Here is a 25,627-nt window from a genome sequence, read left to right on the forward strand (position 1 = left end):
CTCGATTGCTTGTTACTTTTTGGAGATTAGTTATTCCATATTTCTCATGTTGTGTTACCCTATCATACAAGAACATTTATTCCTATTAACATTTCATTGAAAATAATCTCTCTCCTCAACTTGTGATTATATTTATACTTAGTTGTAGCTTTTAAAAATGTATTTTTCATGCATTGTGGGCTCAAGGTAGACCACGTACATCCTTTTATGGTTGGTCCATTTTTTAGTAAGGTTGTCGATTCTAACAAATGAATCTCCACATGGAATTACTTTCATATCAAATGTTTACCCAAAATGTTGATCCATCTATTTTCTTCTATGATTCTAAATATTTGGGATGTCTCATTCTTTATTAATCCTACAACTTTTCAGTACCTCAAAACCCAAAATTATGCTTTAGTGAGATTCATATGTGTTTTATATCATATTGAATATTCTATCCTTCTTGCATATATTGATACCTACTTTCATACTTCATTCTCATAGCATATCAAATCATATGACCACTTTCACATTCTATATGCCTAATTTAATAAATAAGTGATATTTAATATAGATTTGGTGAAAATATGAAAACTATACATTAAATAATATCTAATAGAAAGTATTTGCAATTAGCTTTAGAAAATTATTTGCACCATGTATTCGTAAAGTTCTTGATTGCATTTGCCAAAAATTAGATTTCAACTAACCAATAATTTATGATAATTATATGTTGAATCTTAGGATTTATATATCAAATGGTTAAACACTAAAATAATGCTCCATGCTATTTTTTCACTAACTATAATATTATGGTTTCTATTTTGTTATGTGTATGTGAGTTAAAACCAATAATTGCAAGCTTTAAAAAATTATATTTTGAGTTGATTTATTAAACAAATTTCTATTTATTGTTTTTTAAGCCATGAGTTACGAAATCTGCATAAACTGTAACTTAAAGGAGTGAAGAGAATAATTTTTTTAAATGACATGCATAATTTTGGTAGCCTACACAATTCTTGTAGCAAGTTTTAGCATAGTTATTGTTGTGGCCTCACAATGCAAGCCCCATTTTGAATCACAAAATGGAGATCCCCTAGTTTCAAAATTCACTATAAGGCATCGAGTCCAAAGCCTCAATGATTTTGGACCCTTCCCAAGGTCTAGGTCAAACCCCAATCTCTAACTAGGAAGGATCAGGCAATGAGAGAGAAGCAAAAATTAAGGATAGACTTTATAGTGCATGAGTGTACCCCTATGGTGGGGACTCGCTAGATCAAGTGATATCTTCTATTATCCCTCTTAGTTTAATTATTTTCAATTTTAATATGATGCTAAAGGTAAGAGAAAGCATTTGTGGATTAATCATGGCCATGGAGAGTTACCACAACTTCTAATTTTGCTTGATTTGTACCAAGGATTTGAACAAAGATTGTCTAAATTTTATTTTTCCCAAGTACACAGACAAGTCAACATTTTTTAGAACTATATGGGTTGAGTTATTATTATTGCACAAAATGAGAAATCTACTGGCAACCACCCCACATTCTTTTTATTCAGAGTTATATATATGTATGTATGTATGTATATGTTTGTGTGTGTGTGTGTATGTATGTATGTATGTATGTATGTATGTATGTATGTATATGTATGTATGTATATATATATTTATGTATGTATATATATATATATATGTATGTATATATATGTATATATGTATATGTATATATATGTATATATATATGTATGTATATGTATGTATGTATATATATGTGTATATATGTGTGTATGTATATGTGTATATATGTATGTATATATATGTATTTATATATGTATATGTATATATGTATGTATATATATGTGTGTGTTTGTGTGTGTATGTATATGTGTGTGTGTGTGTATGTGTATGTGTGCATGTATATTTGTCTTTATTTATCGATTTAATCTTTTTAGTTAGGTTTTTTTTTATCGATAAGAGGTCGAAACTAAGATTCATTATTATTATGTGATTTGATTAATTATTATTATTTATTTAGCTTGTGTAGAGTCAAACCCAAGACCTCTTGGATAAGATGCTCAAAATGTACCATTGTGTTGTAGGCTCTTGCCCTTTTTTAGTTAGGTGTTAGTTTTCTTTGTGTCTAGTCTATTTTGTTTGGGTTTTTTCACTTCTTTCTCTTTTTTGGTCTTTGAGTTGGGAAGTCAGTGTGTTTTGTCGAGGCTATTCCCAACATGTGGTCCATCCCAACTAGTCTCAACTTTAGGAAAGAGGTAATTCTTTATCAAAGTATGCAGATGATTTTTTTTCCTATACCAACTAAAAACATGTGTTGCTTGTAGTTGTAGAGGATGTCTAGTCTTAAAATTAGAATTGTAGATTGATAGCTCTCCACTCTTTACAAATTAAAAATTTGATAATCTAGCTATATTTTGAAACTAGGTTGACAATAGCAATGGATAATTGAAAACTTATCAGTTTGGACAAAGGGTCTCTTCAAAGGACTGCTAAGATCACTATTTGGCATGAGAGTTTCCTAAAAGTTCATGAAAAGAGGAACACAAGATTTATGAATTGATTTAAAGATCTAGGAAACAACACCAATGCCTTGGCCACATAGTCTAAGCATGGTTAGGGTACAAAAGAAAGAAAACAAGAAACACAAAGGTGTTATATCTAAAAATTCTAGACCATTGTAAAAGGTAATCAAATATATAGGGATATGCACTCCAAAATGGATATCCTATTCTATGAAGATGCTCCAAGGAAGAATCAAGTGGAAACACATGAGTTTCACAAAGAAAGTTAAATAAGACTACCAAATACTCAAAAGGAAAGAATTGATAACTCGCTAAGAGCCCTTAGAATGGATTCTCTCATTTGGTTAGATAGTGATGCATAAACAAGTTTACGAGGATTCTTGATGAATCGATTAGTAGAGCTAAAGATTTTCTCCAAGTTGCGAGATACTCATCATAGACTAAACCTTAGGTAGTCAAAGGAAATTGATACACTAAACATACATTGAGCCAAAAGATTAAAGATTCTAAGGTTTTGTCTAGAGGACTTGAAAATTGCTTGAAATATTTGAAATCCAGTTGTCACTTGAAAATGTTAGAAGAATGTTTGCTGACAAAAAAATGTCTTTGTAATTTCTTCCCTTTTCTTGGAGCTATTTGTTTTGGCCCCAAAATGCACGCCCCATTTGAAGTCATGAAATGGGGACCCCCTAGTATAAAATTTTCATATGAGGCATCTGGTTTGAAGCTTTAGTCATTTTGGACCCTCTTTGGGGGTCTAGGTCAAACCCCAGTCTATGACCAAGAAGGATCGGGTAGTAAGAGAGAAGCAAAATTCATGGATACACTTCATAGTGCATGAAATGCACATATGTGCATGTGCATCAAGTGTGCACAAGCATACTTCATCTCACTTTGGGGATGTGCACATGCACATGTGTGCACCCTTAGAGGTGTGCACCCTTCGAGGTGTGCACCTTTTGAGTTTTGTGTTGGAATTACAATAGGAAAGGTAAACTTCTGAGAGGCAGGGGGGTGAATCAATAGTTTAAACTTGGACTCATAAAAATTTCATCACATATCTATCTCATGCATTTAATGAGTAATCTAAAATAGCATGTAAAGTATATACATCTAAATCATGCAAACATGTAAGTATTTGTTGAGATATGATTGAAAAGATCATTGATAAGAGAGATTGTTAAGAAAGACTGTGTATTTCAATCATTTTTTTGTCACTATCACTTAGCATTTGTTGGTAAGACAACTGCTTATAAGATTCAAGTGCTATCACTTAGTTGATTGATGAGGAGGATTTGATCAATAAGAGGTAACAATAGAACCTAGAGGAAAGGTTGAGTTATGATTATGTAATGAAGTACATGGATCAATTAAGATAGTGATGATATGATGTATTGATAATCTACTTAAGGTTACAAATGCTAGCTACATTTAGAATGTTTAGAAGAACAAGTCAAACAAATTTTGTCTACCAAGCTTGACTGAGTGGATAGTAGGTGCCAAGAAAAGTTAGTGCAAGCTGAGCAGAAAGTTAGTTGGAGCCAAGTAAAAGAAAAACTGTAGTGGATGTCAAGAAAAATAGTTGATGCTGAGTAAAGTTTAGTTTGTGTCAAGCATCAGTAAACTTTAGTTGATGCCGATTGATTTTATAGTTGATCCTAAGCAATGCAGTATGTGTCAAGCATCAAAAGATTGATGATGTCGAGCTATTGCATTATGTTAAAGATCAAAGATTTAGGAAATCTAAGCTGACAAGTTTATTTTATTGAAACTTGTGAACTATGAGGAAGATAAGGTTGATGAGTTCGTATTACAGAATTTGATGTAAACCATTTTTAGGAAAATTCAAATGGATTCTAGGAGAAGTTTCTAGAAAAAAATAGATATGGGGTAGATACATTTTATTCTACCTAATCCACCCAAAAACCCTAATTTGGACAATGGAAAATGAGTAGGAAAATATCCTAATTTTTTATTTATAGGAATGTCTAGTCATGAAGAAAAAGAGAATTTTTTCATGTGTGAAAACCCAATGAGGAGAAGGAATTAAGGATTCTGCTTCATCAAGTGACCCAAGAGGAGAATCTACAATGGCATGTTAAGCAAGAAGGCTTAAAGAGATGAATGCTTGAAGGATGAACAAGCTATCAAAGTTGCAAAGTATGAAGACCAAGTAGAATTGAGGACTAAATAGAGATTTGTAATCTATAAGAGAAGTTTGTGGCATTCCAAGTGAATGGCCTAAAGTCCTCTAACAAGGCTCACTTTTGACAAGGTGATTGAAATCCCTTAACCAGGTCACATTTAATAGTGTGAATTGAAACTTTTAACAGGATTGGCCTTTCATAGGCCATCATGTTAGAAGAGTGAAAAGGAGAAGCATGTTAATGGTGGTTTTTCCCAAATTGAGTTTCCACGTAAATCATTGTGTCAAGTGTGTTGATGAATGTGTTGTGTTTCATGCTTTACATTTCTACAAGATTGATTTGACAGAAACATACAAGTTTTAGTAATTACCTAATGGATGCATGCATGAGTATAAATGTTTTATGCATTCACAAAAGTTGTGAAAAGGTTTATTTATACATCTAGACCTTGGATAATTGATTCACACCCCCCAACCCCTAGTTACTGTAAAAGTATTCCAATAGTATTTAGACACATAACACCAAATATGATTACCCAGAAACCCTCCAAGTGAGAAGGTAAAATAGGGGTGGGGATGACACCCACAAATTTTCACTATTGAGTAATAAAGTGTATCCAATGAGAGGTATGCCCAATTAAAAGCTTACAAACACTATTAGGTCTCACCTTATTAGCAAATTTCAACACCATATTAGAAGTGTGCCTAGTTAGAGGACTTTAACTTACAACTAAGTAAGCACCCTGTTAAAGGATTTCATACAACCTATTAGGACTACTCTATTAAGAGAATTGATTGAAATCACCTATTAGAATGTCTCAGTACAGATCCTTGCTTGCATGATAATAGATCACCTCTAAACAATGTTTGTTGATCAGATGTCTCTTTGTTGTATCCCTTTCTCTATACTCGGTTCTGCTCTAACTGATTCTACAATGTGGTTTCACTTCATAACTTCTAAGTCACTATGAATTCTATGTTTGTGCATGCAAAATATCCTTTTCACTCCTTATTTTCCCTTACACACTCATTATTAAGAGTTTTAGGTTTTCTTCCTCCTTAGGAAGACTTTGGTGTCTTAGGGTTAGGTATGAATCTACGGCTAAGATTTGTCTATTTTTCCACTTAATCCTTCCTATTTTTTGATTAGCTGCATGTAATTACATAGGGAATCCACCTAGAGATTCATCCTTATCTCCAAAATATTGAAATGCAATCTTAAGTTAGCTCAAAATTGATTTACATAGTTGTTTGTGCCATTACAAACAAATATGTCAAAACTATCTTACTCAACATCTAAAGTTTTTGATGCTTGGCATACACTAATATTTCTATTATAACTTGACACATGTATTGCTTGGCATCCAATGTTTACTCAGTTCTTGAATCACTTGACATGGTCTATTTGCTTGGCACATGAGTGGCTCGGCACTCACTGTGAGTCGGCATGGTCTAATATTTACATGGTGTATTTGACATGTATTACTAGTTTAGCATGAACTAAGTAAATAACATAAATGTGTTAACACTCACTTGTCAAAACCAATCTGAGATCAATAGTGTGCACCCATAGAGGTGCACACAAGGCTTCTCCCCCACCTCTTTGCACAAACGCATCGATGAACATGTACGTAGTTGCACATATGTGCACCTAATCAAGGTGTACATATGTGCTAGCATGTGACTACACACTTAGCCACTTAAGAGGAAAACAAGGTGTGCACTAGTACACCTTGTGCATGTGCTTTATGTGTGTTAGTACACAAAACAAGCTATTGTGGGGTATTTCACTTTTTGGGCAGTTTGACTAGTTTTGACACAATTTTTTGTCAGTCTGAGTCCTGTGGAGTCCTCTTTTGGATCTTTCAATATAACATGACTAATGCTTTCTTCTTTGTGTAGATAAAATGGCATCCTCATTATCCATAGCACAAAAAACCCATGATATTGCATGTGCATTTTCAAAACAAGCACCTTGGGATTTCAGATAGAAGAAGCAAAAGGAGTTTAAGTCTATGAAAATGTTGGGATATAAAGAGGTTATAAATCATCAAAAGGGAAAAATAAATACACTAGAATGCTCCCAAACCTCATCTTTAAAAAACCCATAAACCATTTTCAAAACTTAGAACTTTGATGTTTTAGTGAACTCACACCTTGCAAAATTACCTAAAGGTGTGCAAGTGCATAATTTGAAGATTTGGTGAATGAATTTTCCATAAGGTTCCCATGTGTGCAATATGCAAGGGTGCACATTGTAATTTTGAGATATGTGCAAGCTAAAGAACTCTAGAAGCTGTATAGATGTAGAATTTTACAAGTTTTGAAGAGCAAAGCACATAGGTGTGAAAATAAGCCTAAATCATCAGAAAGATAAAAATAAGTACACAAGAGTAATCTAAAACCCCATTTGAGAAAAACCCAAAAATTATTTAAAAAACTAAGAACTTTGATTTTTTGGTGAATTGAGCACCTTGCACATTTCCTTGAGGTGCGCGCGTGCACAAGTGCACATGTATGCAAGTGCACAATTTTAACATTTTGTGAATGAATTATCTCTAAAGGTGTGTAGGTGTGCATATCTAAAACATCTAGAGGACCCCCAAGGTATTGAACATTGCAATGGATTCCATGTCTTCTACAAGAGCTAAGATCACACTCAAACCCATGACTTTCAAGTTCTAGGGAATTCCTAAGAAGTCACACTTCATGATTTCCATAAGGAAGTCAGGGAAAAGTATGAAGCTTCAAACTTATTATTTCCTCAAGAAATAACCTCTACTTTCCAAAATTTCAAAAGGAAACATCCACACATCATTTTGGTATAAAGGGGAAGAAAACTCTGATGCTAGAAATCAAGTTTTGAAACTTAGAAGATTTTTTGGATTTTTGGGTCCTATCACCAAGGTGCATAGGTGTGAATGTGCATAGATGTGACTTTTCAAAGGTGCACCAAAAATTTTCAAGAAGCAATGCACCAATAATCAACTACCAGCTATTATTTTAGAGCATTTCATGCATCAAAAACACATTTTCATGGTAGTTCAACTCCTAGAGATACCTAAAGAAGGTTGATCTTCCATTTTTAGAGCTCTCAAAGACTCCCAAATCATCTCATGTCTTCTACCTTCTTATCTTCTCATTCATTTATTGTTTTAATTCATCTAAAGTCTCATGCACCTATTAACTTGATATAAACAAGGGTGGAGACCTACTTAGCACCATTTAGAGAGTCAGTTATATATAATTAGATATTTTTTATTAGTTTTTACCATGAGTTTTCATATTAAGAGCTTTCACTCCTAACACAAAAGGAGGAGAGAATTTCTTATAAATATATGGATATTATCTACTCCGTGCCATTATTTTGATGTAATAATATATGTTATTAGTGCTCAAATTATGAGTATAGTTATTCTTGTCGGAGTGTGTTATTTTTGTGAGTGCATGTTCATGAATAATAATGGAGCAAATGGTTTTATTGTGTTGTTATGATTGTGTGACCTTTTCGTTCTAATTTTTTCCTCATGTTAACAAATTCTACTAATGTACCAAGTTGGAGAAAAGATCACATATTGTTCTTGCATAGTTTCTTGTCTTGCATGAGTGCACTTTATGTGGCCTTATGATTTAATGAGAAGTGAAACTTCTTTCGGTTATTATTGAGTTCCCATTGATGATTGCATCAGTGGAATTGAGGAAGCATTGCTCCTATTTTCATTGGTTTCCTACCCGATCTTTTTAACGATTTAACTAGCAGACGTGTTGTTACCATGGTTTATGTTTATTAGGAATTTCCACTTCAAGTTATTTTCTTTAATCTCTCATCACCTTATCTTTTTTATTTTCTTTTCTAGCACTTGGTTAGAGTAGGAATTCATATAATTGCATCAATAAATTGCATTCATCATAAAATAGAAAATATAAAAATATATTTATCTTTTGTGGTTACTTTTCAAAATAGCAAATCAAACATCTTATTTAAAATTAATCAAACCGAAAAATTCCTCCTCGTCAACATACACATTTATCTTGAATTGAGTAGATTCTAATAGGTCGCAAGATCTCCCAAAACCTTGGAGTTAATCCTAGATTATCTTTTCGAGAGAGAAATTCGAAAAAAAAAATTCATTAAGCATCATGCAAAATGATGGCTCAAGAGCCTGAAGCACAAGAGCCCAAACAAGAGCCCGACCAAGAACCACAAGCACCCCCACATGAACAATAGGTGTAGGGAGAATAGCTAGAAAAAGGAAAGCTAGAAGAATAGAGGGTCTAGAGGAAGAAGTCTCCCCTGTCACTCCCAAAAGAGTAAGGATTGAATTGATTGTGGTGGGGACATGAAGAAGAAGACTGCAGAAGAAAAACACTCCACCCCTGTAGGTCCTAGAAACAATCCCAAAAGCTAAAGAAGAAGAGGGTGAGAAAATTGAATATGTCCCATTGAGTCAAAAGACTTGCTCAACACGGGAAAAAAAAGAAGAAAGGAGAAGAAGCTCAACCTTAACCCCTCCATCCGCTCAAAAGGAGCCTATTCACATTTCAATATTAGAGGATGAAAACCAACAATGGATAGATGATATGGAGGGGCAAGAAATGGATGTCTTTAATCTCTCCAATTTTGACTCCATGTTGGTAGGTACTAAGATGGTGAGATAAAAAATAAGAGATACCCCTAGATGTGAATCCTTAGGAGAGGATTGGAGTCAAATTCCACCTCTACCTCAAGGACCTCTACATATACCACCACCACCATCTCAAGATTTTTCATTCTTAGAAAAAGGCTCAACAACACCACTTCCTCACAATACAAAAATAGAAGAATAAATAGCAAAGTAAGCCGAGCCACAAAAACTACAAGCCAATGAAGTATTAGAGGAAGGGAAAATACCTGAAGAGCTTGTACAAATTCCTTACAATAAAGAAGCTAGGACCTTTGCCCAAGAAGATACGAAGACTCCAACTTTTGATCTTTATCAAAGGGAGAAGACTCCTGAGAGGACTGATAAGGGGAAAGGGCCTATAGTAGAAACCACCTCTTTAGTCAAGTACATGTCTCCAATGGGCACTAAACTAGGATGGATACAGAGAGAGGTTATGTTCTAAAAAAAGAAGTAGTTAGATTTAACTATTGATGAGGGAATGAGAGAGGTGATTAAATCCATCAAGAATCCTGAGCCACCTATGGGTGATGCATGAGCATTGGCCTTCATAATGAAGAACCACGATCAAGACTTTCTTACACATAGCTATTCCTCCTCTACATGCTGACACTGAGCAAGTGACTCCTAAGGATTACCAGATCAAGGAGGTCATGCTGAGAAGGCCCATGGTAGATACTAAAAAAGTGATGATCACTACAGGCATGAAAGAGGTTTTCAGGCATATGGATCAAGATGAGCCTAAGTTGCTAATGCTGTGAAAATCAAATGAGCTTTTGAGAGGTTATTTGCATGGAGTTGTGGGCCCAATAGACCTAGATAATTTAGAGATCACTCTTGTTGCATCACTAGAGAAAAAAGAAAAGTGAATTGTATAGTTAGATCCATTTTTCAATGCATGTCAGCAATGGTGTGATAATTTTGAGAAGAACCTGAACTTGTTACACCATATTCAGTCAAGTGTGGATAAGCTAGTGTCCATAGTGAACCAAGATTTTGGATTGATGGAAGAGGTACATACCTAGGAAAAGGACCTACAGGCCTTGAAATCAATAAAAGGTCAAAGGTACCATACACTCATGGAGTTATATATAGTTAAGGAACTTGATAAGCTTGATGATTGGATCAAGAAGATATCTGTCAGTAATAAAGTCATGCAAGGACTACATGAGGATATTCAGAGATTAAAATACCAAACTCAAGAGTAAATTTTGGAAGTAGAAAGGTACTATAATGTTACTTGCCTTGAGATTCTTCAAGATGATTCAAAGACCAAACTCAACATGATGCAATCAGTGGTCTAACAATTTTGAGGAACCTTCGAGGATGCTTCGCAAGATGTAGATATCAGTCAAGCATTCAAGACTTGAGAGGTATTGTTGGAACTGGACACCAAACTTGAGGATTTTGCAATGACCTAGATAGAGGTCAGCAATTACCAACAATAAGTAAAGGATAAGTATGGAGCTTTGGATTTATCAAAGGCTACCCAAGTAATGAAGATAATCGAGAAGTTCAAGGGGAAAAACCCAAACATCATTTTGTTGTAAAGGGGAAGAAAACCCAGATGCTGGAAATTCAATTTTAACACTTCAAAAAAATTTGCATTTTTGGAACCTATCATCAAGGTGTTTAGGTGCACATGTGCACTATTATTAGAGGTGTGTCGATAATTTTGAAGAAGTAGTATTGCGCCGATAGTTAACTACCAGTTGTTATTTTAAGAGCATTCCATGCACCAAAAACACATTTTGACAATAGGTCAACTCCCAAAAACATTCAAAGAAGGTCAAGCTTCCATTTTTAGAGCTTCTAGTGACTCTGAGATCCTCTTCCAGATTACTTCTTCTTTTCTACTTCTTCTTTCATTTTTTTAAGTCATGTAAAGGCTCATGCATCCATTAATTGATATAAATAAGGATGGAGACCTACTTAGCACTATTTAAAGAGTCAGTTTGTATATAATTAGATTTGTTTTATTATTTTTAGCATGAGTTTCATTTTGAGAAATCTCTCTCCTAGCACAAAGTGAGGAGATGGTTTCTTATAAATACATGGATGTAATATGTACTCTAGACTATTATTTTGATCAGAATAATATATTATAGTGGTGCTCTCATTTTGAGTGTAGTTATTCTTGTTGGAGTATGTTATTTTTGTAAATGCATGTTCATGAATAATAATGGAGCCAATGGTTTTATTATATTTTTATGATTGTGTGACCTTTCAATTTTGGTGTTTGCCTCTTGTTAACAAATTTTGTCAATGTAGCAAGTTGGAGAAAAGATCACCTATTATTCTTGCATAGCTTCTTGTCTCACATGAGTGCACTTTCCCTGGCCTTGTGATTTGATGAGAAGTGAAACATCTTTCAATTCTTATTGAGCTCCCATCGATGATTGTAGTAGTGGAATTGAGGAAGTGTAGCTCTTATTTTCATTGGTTTCTTACCCAATCTTTTTTATGATTTGAATCACAGACTTCTTGTTACCATGGTTTATGTCCAGTAGAAATTTCCCCTTCAAGTTATTTTCTTTAATTTTCTATTACCTCATCTTTGTTATTTTCTTTTCTAACACCTGATTAAAATAGGAATTCATATAGTTTCATCGATAAATTACATTCATCATAAAATAGAAAATACCAAAAATATATCTCTTTTGTGGTTACTTTTAAAACCAATAGATCAAACATCTTATCCAAAATTGGTCAAACTAGTAAAGGCATCCTCATGAACATACACATTTATCTTCAATTGAGAAGATTCCAGTAGGTCTCAAGATCACCTGGAACCTTGGGGTTGATCCTACATTTTCTTTTCAAGAGGGGAGTTCGAAAGGATTCTTGTCATTAAGCATCGTGCAAAATGATAACACAATATTTTTTATAGTAGTTTTTATGAATATTTATGCTTCTCTTGTTTACATTTCTCTTCAATGTCCTTGTTAGCCTATTTTGGATCTTTCATGTGTTCAACCAAAAGTATCAGTTTCATGAATTTCAACTAACTAGTCAATATGTGCACCTATGTTAGAGAACAAAAATTTGAATGATTTTTAGTCAAGCTTATGTGCCAAGTGTATATCACCATGAACTTTTCTCACTTAATATCAACAATCCCCCAAAAGGAAAATATTATTGGAAATCATGTGGCTCATTTTGGGAAACTTTCCAATATATTGTAAATATTCATCAAGCATCCCATGAACCTCATGCTTACTCATATTCGAGCTAACCCACTATTTTATTAATAAATTTGGCTAGAAATTCTAAAAGTAATAATGGGAGTAGCATCATCAAAGATGTAGTCTCCTTATCTTTTGTGAATGATAGTGAATGTCCTTGATTCTAAAATAGGCATCCCTACACCCTAATATATAGGATATAATCTCCATCTCTTCAATACCATTAGTGTTTTTTAGGTGTCTTAGCCCTTCTTGGGCATTCCTTCTTTTTAAAAAGTTTAGGTTTAAAATCTGGTAAGCAAGAGTCTCATTTTCAAAAAAAATTAGGGTGGGAAATTGTGTCCAAAACCCTAAACTATAAATGAATAGGTTTATCCTTGTTATGTTTTGAACCTTTTATTTTATGGTTTTTTTAATAAAGGGTAAACCTTATTAAGTTTTTCATTTCCTAAGTTTTTTGAGTTTTATGCCCCCTTTGTTATGAATTAATCATGGCAAGTCCTTTGATTTTAATTTTTCATTATATTTTTCCTATGGTGAACCCTTGATGCGAACTTATTTTACAACCATCAAATCAAAAGATAATTGAAGGTCATCATTTTGTCACTATTAAAAAGTGCAAGGTTTTTAAGTTTTGTGACAAAGTGAGAATATGACACATGTCTAGTTGGGCCATAGAAATACAACATTTTGAACATTTGAATGAGAGCCATCAAATTCAGATTAGATTAGATTGAGGGTTTTCGCATCATCGCTAAAGGAAGATATCCTAAGTTTAACCAATGTGACATAGTGACAGAAAGACACATGAATACAATGGGGCTAGAGTTCTTGTAAGCTTCAAAGAGATGGCATCATTAGAGGTTAATTGGTGTCATAGTTTGATTTGATTATGGCTGAGGGTAAGCATGTTTTTAAGACTCATTTTAGTCATTGATCGGGTTGAGGATCAATGAATGTTGTATTGTCACTATGAGGAAATGCTTAATTTTTAACCAATGCAATAAATTGAGGTTATGACATGAATCCTGATGGGCCTTACCCTATAGTGAAGGTTTTTTTTTCACACTGTCGATCTTACAGAGATTGACAATTTTTCTAATGTCACAATCAAAATATGCATGTAGTTTAAACAATGTGAGAAAATAATATGGTGCCATGTGTCCCTGTGGACCATATAAAGCAAGGAAAATGTATTTTCTCATAGATTTTAGATCAAAAGCTAATCCATGGTTGTCATGTTCTAGTTGTTAAAAAAAGTGAGACATTTAACCAATGTGACAAGATCATGCATGTCCCTGTGGGCCTAGTTATATGAATTGCCAAAAAGATATATGCATTGTCCAATAGAAATTAGATCAAAACACTACTATATTTGAAACAATTTATAATAGCAAGCCATCACAATTGTGATGTCTACCTATCGCGCTAGTGACAAAACAATGAATTGGCCCCCATCAGATGATTGTTGAACTTTTGCTATCCTCTTTCTTGTTCTTGAGGTTGCCTCCATCCTTGTAATTTTTCTTTTGTGTGCATTTGGTTGCAATATGACAACCTTCATTAAAATTGAAACAAATGATTGGTAGCTTACCTTTGAATTTGCCTATTCCTCTATGAAATCTTCTTGCTAGTAATGCCTCCAATTGGTCTACATCATCTTCATCAGTGCTACTGTCACTAGATACATGTTTTCCTTTTCCACTCTTTTTCTTTTTTTTTCACATCCTCATTGTCTTTTATTGTCATCTTAGCTTTGAATGCAGATTCAAAGTTTTATGGCTTGTAGTTGTCAAAGTTGGATAGCTCAAAGGCAGTGAGTCTTCCAATTATTCCTTCAAATGAAAATGTGTTTCCTAGTACACACCTTAGCTCTTGGATGGCTAATACTCTTATAGCATAGATAGGAAGAAAAGTTCTCAAGTATTTGCTACATACTATTTCTTCTAATAACTGTCCTCCTAGGCTTCTTATGGCACTTACCACTTCTTTCATTCTTGCACCGTATTGAGAAACATTCTCTCCTTCTTCCATTTTCATGTCATCAAACTTTACTCTTAGGCTCTCTATTTTGGCTCTCTTGACATTATCATCGCCTCCATAGATGTTTGATAATATTTTCCACATCTAATGTGCAGTATCACATTCTTTGATGTCATCATACTTGGCATAGCTTAGTGCTGAAGCAATATCTAACATTGCTTGATTATGCTCCTTCTTCTTGTGTTACTACATTTACTGATGCTCGACACCTTCTATGTTACTCGGCTTCTACTACATTTACTAATTCTCGGCACCTTTTGTGTTACTCGGCACCTGAAGGATTGCTTAGCACACACTGAAGCTGAACTTGCTCGGCTTTAACTACCTTGCTCGACACTCACAAATGAACTTAGTTAGGTTCTACAAATGACTTAGTTAAACCTTACATCTTTGATGTGTCTTAGTGTGTCCATTCCCTATGTCTTAGAGTATGTCATCAATACACTAATTCATCAATGGCTTACCCGATCCTTATACTTCATTACAACATCATAACTTCAACCTTTCTCTAGGTGCTCTAGTTACATCTTATTGATTGTCTCCTCCTTGTCAATCAACCAATTGATAGTATTTGGATCACTTAAGCAATTGTCATTCCTGCAAGTAGCAAGTTTGACATCAAAGAAAAAACAATGATTGAAAACATTCTTTACCAATTCCATCATTCTTCATTCATAATCTTTTCAATCATTTCCAACAATCTCCCTCTTTGGCATTGATGGCAAACTAAACTGATCAATTGATTGAGATGATCAACTTAGTTACCACCAAAATTATATACCAAATAGAAAACTTCTTGTCATTACATATCTTCCTTTTTGTATTATGGCTCCCTTTTTTTTTGATACAAACTGAATCCTTTTTTCTGCTTCTCCCTCTTGACTATTGTATCCTTGCTCTATATTCCTAATCCTTCATAGCTACTTGCTGATCAGTTGCTTATCTCTTTTGAATCTCTCTTTTTTTTTTCTTTTTTTTAATACATCTCCCTCTTACCTTTTATTGATCAGTTTCTCATAAATCTCCCTCTTTGACATAAATGCCAAAGGTGTAGCATCTTCAACATGCTTGGTGTAAGCATTGCATCTTATGTCTTTTTCCTCTGTCACCATGCTTGTGACTGATCTGGAATATATGTTCCTGTTGTCATCCTCTGCATCATTCTTCTGATATTTCAATGATCTACTCCTGTTGATGCAAGGCAACTTCTTTGTTGCTTTACACTACTTCAGTTAGGGGCTTTACCCCCAACTTTCCTCTAAGATATCCATAAGTATCCTTGGGCAATGGTTTGATGAAAATATCTGCAATTTGTTCCTTTGTGTGAATGTACTCCATCTTCACTTGTTTGTCTTCCACCAATTCTCTGACATAGTGATACTTGATTGCAATATGCTTGGTTTTTGCATGCATTACTAGATTCTTAGATATATTTATAACACTTGTATTATCACAATACAGTATCACAGGTTTGGTTACCTCTTCTTTCATTCCTTTCAATAGATGTTTGTGCAATTGATTGTTGTTGCCACATATTTTGCTTTTGCAGTGGACTGAGATGTGCATGTTTGTTTCTTGCTAGTCCAAGTAACTAGCCTTTTACCAAGAATAATGTTCCTCCACTTGTACTTTTCCTATCATCAATGTTGCCTCCTCAATCTACATCTATGTATGCATTGAGCTCAAACTTCTCATTCTTTTTGTAGTATAGGCCAAAATCATCAATTCCTTTGAGATACCTCATTATCCTATTTACTGTCATGAGATGATTTTCTCTAGGATTAATAGAGAATCTAGCCACTATTCCAACTGCTAATGCTATATCTGGTCTACTATGTACAACATATTGTAGTTTTCCAATCATGGATCTATACATTGTTTGATTGACTTCAACTGATTCATCATTTTTGGATAGCTTATGTCCTGTTGCCATTGGTGTGCTGACAGGTTTAGAGTCTTCCAATCCAAACATCTTGAGTATCTCTTTGATGTACTTTGATTGTGTCACAAATATACCATGTTTTAGTTAATGTACTTGTAATTCAACAAAGAACTTGATTTCTCCAAACATAAACATCTCAAACTCATGTTTTATTTTGTCAGCAAAACTTTTGCAAAGCGCTTCCTTTCCTCCAAAAATTATGTCATCCACAAAGATTTTAGATACAAGGATATCCCTACCTTCTTCTGATTTGATGTACATGTTGCTATTATCATCAGTCCTTTCAAATCCTATTTGTACTAGATACTTTTGAAGTCTCTCATACCAAGCTCTAGGGGCTTGTTTTAATCCATATAGAACCTTATGCAATTTGCATACCTTGTTTTTGTTATTTTCATCAACAAATCCTTCTGGTTGCTCTATGTAGACTTCCTCTTCAAGTATTCCATTCAAAAATGTGGGCTTAACATCCATTTGATAGACTTTAAATCCTTTGAAGGTTGCATATGCCAGTAAGGTCCTTACTCCTTCCATTCTTGCAACTGGAGCAAAAGTTTCTCCATAGTCTAGTCCTTCTTCTTGTGCATACTGTTTATAGACTAGTCTTGCCTTGTTCCTTGTGATTTTACCAATCTCATCTAACTAGTTTCTAAACACCCACTTGATTCCAATTACATTCTTGTTAGCTGGTCTTGAGACTAAGGTCCATGTCTTGTTCTTTTCAATTTGTTCTATTTCTTCTTTCATAGCATTGTACCATTCATCATCTTTTATGGCTTCACTTACTATTTTTGGTTCCATTTTGTTGAGCAGACATGTCTCACTTTTGAGTCTATTCCTTGTCATTGGTCGTGCCTCTTTGTTTCCAATAATTTGATCTACAAGATGATGTCTTCTTACATACTTTTCCAATATTGGTTCTTTCCTTGTTTGCATGTTGTCTCTTTCAGAATCTGAATCTTCATGTGTATTTTCATTGGATATTTCTTCATTTCCTTCATGTTGATAGTTCTTAGAATCTAAATGAGTATTCTTTCTATTCTCTAGCTCAGCTTATGAATGTGTCTGTTTCTCGGCATTCATTGTCTGTGACTCGGCAGATACTAGATTTTGTTGCTGATTGTCATTCTGAGTTGCAACTTCACCATTATTAGATATACCTTCATAAAAGTATACAAAGGTCTTGTATTCTTCTAATTTATTGGTGTTCTCAACACTTTGAACTTCTGCAAGCTCATCAAATTTCACATTTGTGCTTTCTACTACTTTGTTAGTGTTAACATTCAAGCACTTATAAGCTTTGCTTCTAGTAGAATAACCATGAAATGTGCCTTCCTCACTCTTTGCATCAAACTTTCCATTTCTAGACTATTTAAATATATAGAATTTGCATCCAAATATTTTGAAATGTTTTACATTAGGAGAATGCCCATACCATAATTCAAAAGGTGTTGCATTTGTACCTTTCTTGACTTGAACTCTATTGAGTGTGTAGACTGTAGTACTTATAGCTTCTCTCCAGTACTTGAGTGCAACATTTTTCTCCATCATTAAGGTCCTAGTGTAGTCAATAACTTATCTATTCCTTCTTTCTACTATACCATTCTGAGGTGGAGTCCTAGGTGCTGATGTCTTCCTTTTGATTCCTCTTTCACTGCAGAATTCGTCAAATTATTTTGATGTGAATTCACCTCCTCTATCAAATCTGAGACATTTTAGGCTCTTCCCAGTCTCTTTCTCAACTCTGGCGAAGTACTATTTGAACATTTGGAACACATCTAATTTTTGTTTTAGGAACATGACTGTCATCATCCTTGAATAGTCATCCACAAATAGCATTATGTATCTGTCACCTTTGTAGCTTTGCACTTCAACAGGACCACACAAGTCAGTATGAACTAGCTCTAATACTTCATTAGAAGTATAAGCCTTGCTTTTGAAAGTTGACTTGGTCATCTTCCCTAGTTGGCATTGTTTGCACATGGTGTTATCAGGCTTCTTCAACTTTGGTAGACCTCTAACTTTCTTCATTTTGTTGATGCTTATCAGATTGTCAAAATTTACATGACATAGCCTATTATGCCATAACCATACACCATCAGTTTGAACAATGAGACAAGAAGCATCTTCCATGTCCAGGTAGAACAAATTACTCCTTGTTTGGTCACCTTTTCCTATTAGACTTCCTTGAGAATCATAGATCTTGGAAACTCCATTTTAAAATTCAACCTTGCATCCTATGTTGCCTAATTGTGAGACACTTAACAAGTTATAATTCAGGCCTTCAACCTAGTATGCATTATCACATGATATCTTTTCAATAAGCTTGATACTACCTTTCCCTTTGATTTGACATGGTGCATTGTTACCAAATCTAACACTGTTTCCTTCATATTGAATAAAGGTAATGAACTTACTCTTATCTCCAGTCATGTGATGAGAGCATCCATTGTCTATGATCCATTTTTTTTTTCTTGTTCATGCAGGTTACCAGGGTAGTTGCTTCATCTTCATCTGATTCATCTTTCATAGCCATATAAACTACTTCATCATCATTCTCGTCAGATTCTTCTTTAACAATAAAGCATATTTTGCCTTTACCTTTGTAGTCCTTGTTGTCCTCTTTCTTGTTCTTGAGGTTGCCTCCATCCTTGTAATTTTTCTTTTGTGTGCATCTAGCTGTAATGTGACCAACTTCATTACAATTAAAACAAATGATTGGTAGCTTACCTTTGAATTTTCCTCTTCCTCTATGAAATCTTCTTGCTAGTAATGCATCTAATTCATCTACATCATCTTCATCAGTTCTACTGTCACTAGATACATACTTTCCTTTTCCACTCTTTTTCTTTGTTTCAACCTCCTCGTTGTCTTTTATTGACATCTTGGCTTTGAATGCAGATTCAAAGTTTTCTGGCTTGTAGTTGTCAAAGTTGGATAGCTCAAAGGTAGTGAGTCTTCCAATTATTCCTTCAAATGGAAATGTGTTGCCTGGTACACACCTTAGCTCTTAGATGGCTGATACTCTTATAGCATAGATAGGAAGCAAAGTTATCAAGTATTTGCTACATACTATTTCTTCTAATAACTGTCTTCCTAGGTTTCTTATGGCACTTACCACTTCTTTCATTCTTGCATTGTATTGAGCAACATTCTCTCCTTCTTCCATTTTCATGTCATCAATCTTTCCTCTTAGGCTCTCTTGACATTATCATCTCCTCCATAGATGTTTGATAATGTTTTCCATATCTGATGTGTAGTATCACATTCTATGATGTCATCATACTCGAAATAGCTTAGTGTTGAAGCAATATCTAACATTGCTTGATTGTGCTTCTTCTACTTGTTCATGTCTTCTGTAGTGACGGGTCCTACAGGGTCTACATGATCAACTATGATTGAGGTCTGTGCATAGTCACCTATTGATCCAAGGTGCAACTTCATCAGACTTTTCCATGCAATAAAGTTGTCTTTGTTTAGCTTGGGAACTTCTCTCTTGGACATCTTGATCTTCCTGCTGCTAGTACCTTGAAACAAATCAACAGTGGGCTCTGATACCAATTGTTACAATTCTTTTAGAATAACTAAGAGGGGGGATGAATCAGTTATTCAAGGTCCAATAATTTCTAATGCAAATTTTTTAATAAAACTAGGGTGAATTAGAAGTACTACCCTTTCACCTTTCTTGTCAAATCCTTAATGGTATATAACTGAAATTATCATGCATGCAATTAAACATTAAGCAATCATGAAAAGTAAACATGCATCACCACATAACACAAAGGATTTTGGTGATCCAGAAACCCTCCAAGAATAAGAAGGTAAAATTGGGGTGGGGATGATACCGAAAAAATTATTGCGCAATAGATTTCAACCACTTCTGATGGTTTTCCCTATTAAAGGCTTTACACACTATCAAATGTGACCTTGTTAAAGGATTTCTACACCTTGTTAGGAGTGTGCCCTGTTAGAGGACTTAAGAACATTCAACTTAGAATGGTACTCTGTTAAAGGATTTACATAGAGCTATTAGGCCCACCCAAGTCCATGAGATTTATAGCCACCTTCTCAAAAGAATCTTTTATCCCTCTCTAAAGATCTCCTATCCTTCTCCTGGGGATCTTCTATCCTTTTCCTGAGGCTTATCCACCTAGCTGTTTAGCTAACCTAGCAATGTAGGATTTCAATGTCTAATACAATGGTAAGAAAGTATTACAAAGGTTTTGACTTGATAAAGATTGCAACTCTAACCTTGCAGATTTCATATCACTCTTTCGTTCTTTTCTTTGCTTGGCTTTTCTTCCTTGCAGTGCTGACAACTTGTCCACCCTTCAAGATCTGTCTCGTTGAGTTCTTCCACTCATTATGCCAATGCACTCTCTAGTCACTTGATCAACTCAGAGTCTTGATTCTTTGTGCTTACTCCTCACTGTGTCCTCCTTTTGACACTTCACACTAGCTTTCTCTTGGCTTCTTCGCACGACCACACTTATGACCAACTCCCTCACACACTCTTGATCTCTAACCTGTAACTCCTTATAAAGAAGTTATGTTCTTCATTTCTTGCTCATCAATTTGATTTGATCTGAGAGAATGATATTGTTTTCCCTCCAAATTGTTTCTTCCAGAAACTTCATGATAAGTCCATCAGTATTTTCTCAAAACTGGTTTGTATGAAATTTTTTGATATCTACTCATCATCCTTATTATCCAACTAATTCACAAAATCCAATGTAACAAACTTATCATTACTAATCTGGTGAATCTTTTTGTCTTATCAATAATGCAGCAACTCGGCATCATTGATTTACTGATGCTTGGCACCTTCTATATTACTTGGCTTCTACTACATTTACTGATGCTCGACACCTTATGTGTTGCTCAGCTTCTACAACATTTACTGATGCTCAGCACCTTCTGTGTTACTCGGCTTCTACTACATTTACTGATGCTCAGCACCTTCTATGTTACTTAGCACCCGAAGGATTGCTCGACACACACTAAAGTTGAACTTTCTCGGCTTTAACTACCTTGCTCGGCACTCACAAATGAACTTAGTCAAGTTCTACAAATGACTTAGTTAAACCTTACATCTTTGATGTGTCTTAGTGTGTCCATTCCCTGTGTCTTAGAGTATTTCATCAATACACTATTTCATCAATGGCTTATCTGATCCTTATACTTCATCACAACATCATAACTTCAACCTTTCTCTAGGTGCTCTAGTTACATCTTATTGATTGCCTCCTCCTTGTCAATCAACCAATTGATAGTATTTAGATCACTTAAGCAATTTTCATTCCTGCAAGTAGCAAGTTTGACATCAATGAAAAACAATGGTTGAAAACATTCTTTACCAATTTCATCATTCTTCATTCATGACCTTTTCAATCATGTCTAATAGTTTTATGTTTATGATTATCAGTACTTGGTTACTAGATTAGATTAAATGTATTTCATACTTAGTTGATATATATGTTGAGTTACTTAGTTACTTCATGTGTTCATGATTATTTCGATGATGATATATGTGTGTTCATTTAGTGATTTTCATTATCTCATGATGATTAGTTAGTTGAATGATTTATATCCAATTCTATGGTTACTTACCCTATACTTACATGTATATAGCATACTTATTTGTTTTACTTTATGATTGATGTTCCTAATGTGGTTGAGGGAGGGAGTCGTAGTCACCTACTATTTGAGATCTATATGATTAACCACTCCCTACCATTGTCTTTTTAGTAAAGATTATATGTGTATGTACATGCATGGATTTTATGCAAATTGCAGGTTCCGAGTATTGACTTCCCTCAATTGCCAAGATGAGTGTACTCTATCGTAGTATCCCAATGGTATAAGTGGGGAGATAATTCTTGAGTCCAACTCCTAATCTAAGCCAATTGTCCTACAATGTGGGACAATTATCTAAGTTGTTTACCTATTTGAATTGATCAAGTGACGTGAATTCATGATTTTGACCCTAGAGTTTGATCATGTTCTTTGTTCTTTAGTTGAGTTATCAATTTTAGCCTTGTGGGCCTATTGTGATTTTTAGTTATAATTAAATCAAATTTAAAGATAATTTAATGAAAATTTTATTTAACAAATTCAATATTTAATTATATTTAATTAATTAAAAAATTAATTAAATAAAATAATTAAATTTAAAATATTTGATTAAAGTTCTAATTTTGGCATATTTATATTTATGGATAATTCTTTAGGAGTTTTATTTTAATAATAAACTCTAAATAATGTTATTAATAAAACTCTTTATTAGAGATTAAGAGCTCTTTTCTTGATACAAAGGTTTGGAGGAGCCATTTTTCCAAGAAGAGGGTTTTCGAAAGAAAAAGAATTGTTTACAGGTTTTGTGTGCTCATTGCTTTAGCATCAAATTCAGGTAAGATCTTGTGGGTTTTACGCAGTAAATTTATTCTTAAATATATCTATCTTCATAAATATTATCCATTTCGGGAAAGTTCCCATTTTTTAGCAAGTTTCCATTTTGGGAAAGTTTCCATTTTTAGCAAGTTTCCATTTCAAGAAAGTTTTCATTTTTAATAGGTTTCCATTTCGAGAAAATTTACATTTTAAGTAGGTTTCCATTTCAAGAAAGTTTCTATTTTTAGCAAGTTTACATTTCTAGAAAGTTTCCATTTTTAGCAGGTTTCCATTTCGAGGAAGTTTCTATGTTTAGCAGGTTTCCATTTCGAGAAAATTTCCATTTTTAGAATTCCATTTTGAGGAAGTTTCTATTTTTAGGAAGTTTCCATTTCAGGAAAGTTTCCATTTTTTAGCAAGTTTCCTTTTCAAGGAAGTTTTTCCAAAGTTTAATAAATTTAAAATTATTTTGGTAATAATTGATAATTATTATTATTAAGCATTGTTAAAATTTTAACTTTAACTATTTGAAAACTTGATTTATTACTTTATTATTTAAATATAATTTTAAAGTAAATTAAAAATCAAAATAATTAATTGGGAGAATTAATGTTTTCTTTTATAAGCTTGGATGTGTTTATATGGAAATGATTTGTAATACTAGGGAATTTTATTATTTGAAAACCTTGGTAATTATAATACTTTGAGAAGACGAAAACGTGAACCCTGTTTGTCTACTAAACTCTTATGTTTGAAGAAAACCTAACGAACTATGGAAACAAATGTTTAAAAGACTTTGATGAGATGTGTGTGGTTTTACATTTGGGGTTTTATGTTTAAACAACTCTTTATGATTTGTTGAGTGTTGACACTTGTGTGGACTCGAGAACTTTAGTGAATATGTAATACTTGTTGAAAAAAATGGAAACTTGAAAATCTACTAGTGGAAATTGAACTTTTATGTTTTCAAAACCTAATGAATTATGAAAGTTACTTTTGCATGTAATTTATGTGATATGTAGTTTACCAATTTTTGGTTTGGGTTGACTTAGTACTTTGACCAAATCAAGATGTTTACCAAAAGATTGGGAGTTTTGTTCTGTGATGGTATTATGTATGTGATCTTTTATACTTGACCATGGTAATGTGTCAAATGTTTCTATGATTAGTCATGATCAGTTGTCTTTTGGATGTTATCCAGTTTCTTGTATAGAACTAAGATGAATGGTGTGACTTTCTGGTATAACCTTTGAATCTTTGATCAATTATCTTTGGATTGCTTTCCAGATGCTTGTTTAGGACTAAGGTGATTATTGTGATTTTTTTTGGTGATGACATGTGATGTCATGGATTGGTATCTGTGTACTTGATTTTGGATTAGTCTTGTTATGGTGATTGTATTGATGAAATTTGTGATTTTGATTAGTGATATTTCAGTGTTTTCTAATTGCTTGTTTAAGAATTGATGTGTGGTTTATGGTCGTATGAGACATTCTTCTTTTGTTGAGCTTAGGGTAGGTTATCTATATGTCATGTTGGGAAGTGACTTGTAGTGGAGGTCGAAGCCCTTAGTGGTTATTTGGGTAACCCATTGTAGGTTATTTTAATAAGTAATAACATTTCATTAAATGGGTTTAAAATGAATTAATAAGATATTGGTGCCACATAAAGTCACTAGGGGGTTAGAGTCCTATGAGCTACCAAGGTAACCTTAGAGTTCACTCATAGTATACCTTGTCAGTATGAAAGGATACTAACACCGCATAGAGACACTAGAGGGCTAGAGTCTAGCGAGGCTACCAGGGTAACCTTAGAGTTGGCTCATGCGATGACACTTGCCCACTTGCATAGTAAATTTCCTATGTTTTCGTGCTACATCTTGGATTAGTTGATAGTTGTGTCTTGGTACCTTTTGAGATAGTTTGCTTTCAAGTTATTCCTTGAACCTAAATGTTGGTTATGACTTGTACTTTGATATCTATTTGGGACTTGAGTTTATCTCCCTGATGCAGTGGGAGTGGGCCATTTAGGTTCCACGAGGTCGGGTGGTAGTGCATTATTCTTATATCATTGAGATCCAACCATTGGATGCCATTATTGGATGTAGTTGTGCCTTTCATTGTGTTCTTATGTACTATGATGAATAGGTATACTCTATTGTATGTATTTAATTATCAGTGATCTTATGGGATGATGTATTTTATTTATAATGTATATTCTTTCAGCCTTTCATACCCTATGACTTGTACAGTGGATGATTGTGCATTCTATATATTGGATTTAGTATTAATTAAACATAAATTTGATTCAGAATCATGGGACCCTTAAGAGATGTAATTTTTTTATGTGTCACTTATGTATGTGTGTATTTTATTACTTTTGCTATATTATACATGTTGTTAAGTTATTATCTTTCAAAAAAAAAAATTGAAAAACTTAGTGAAGCTTTAGTTTAATTTCTTTTGGGTTCTGTGGTAGGGTGTTACACTATGTCATACATCAACTCAAGGAGATAATTTATATTGTCAATTTTGGTGCTCTTTATTGTCCTTATATAGTGAATGACATGGATTGTTTGATAGAATTTAATAAGGAGAGGCTTTGGAGTGTGAAAAGGGTGTAGCTCCTCAACAATATTCTTGTGATCTGTATGTTACACATGTAAAGGATGTTGAGATTGAAAACTACTACATTCACTATGTTGCCCCATTAAATTTTGTGAAATAATGGACTTATATTA

This window comes from Cupressus sempervirens, chromosome 10 (genome assembly GCF_028749045.1).
Source record: "Cupressus sempervirens isolate cs-2001-9-10 chromosome 10, ASM2874904v1, whole genome shotgun sequence".
In the NCBI taxonomy this organism is placed as follows: Eukaryota; Viridiplantae; Streptophyta; class Pinopsida; order Cupressales; family Cupressaceae; genus Cupressus; species Cupressus sempervirens.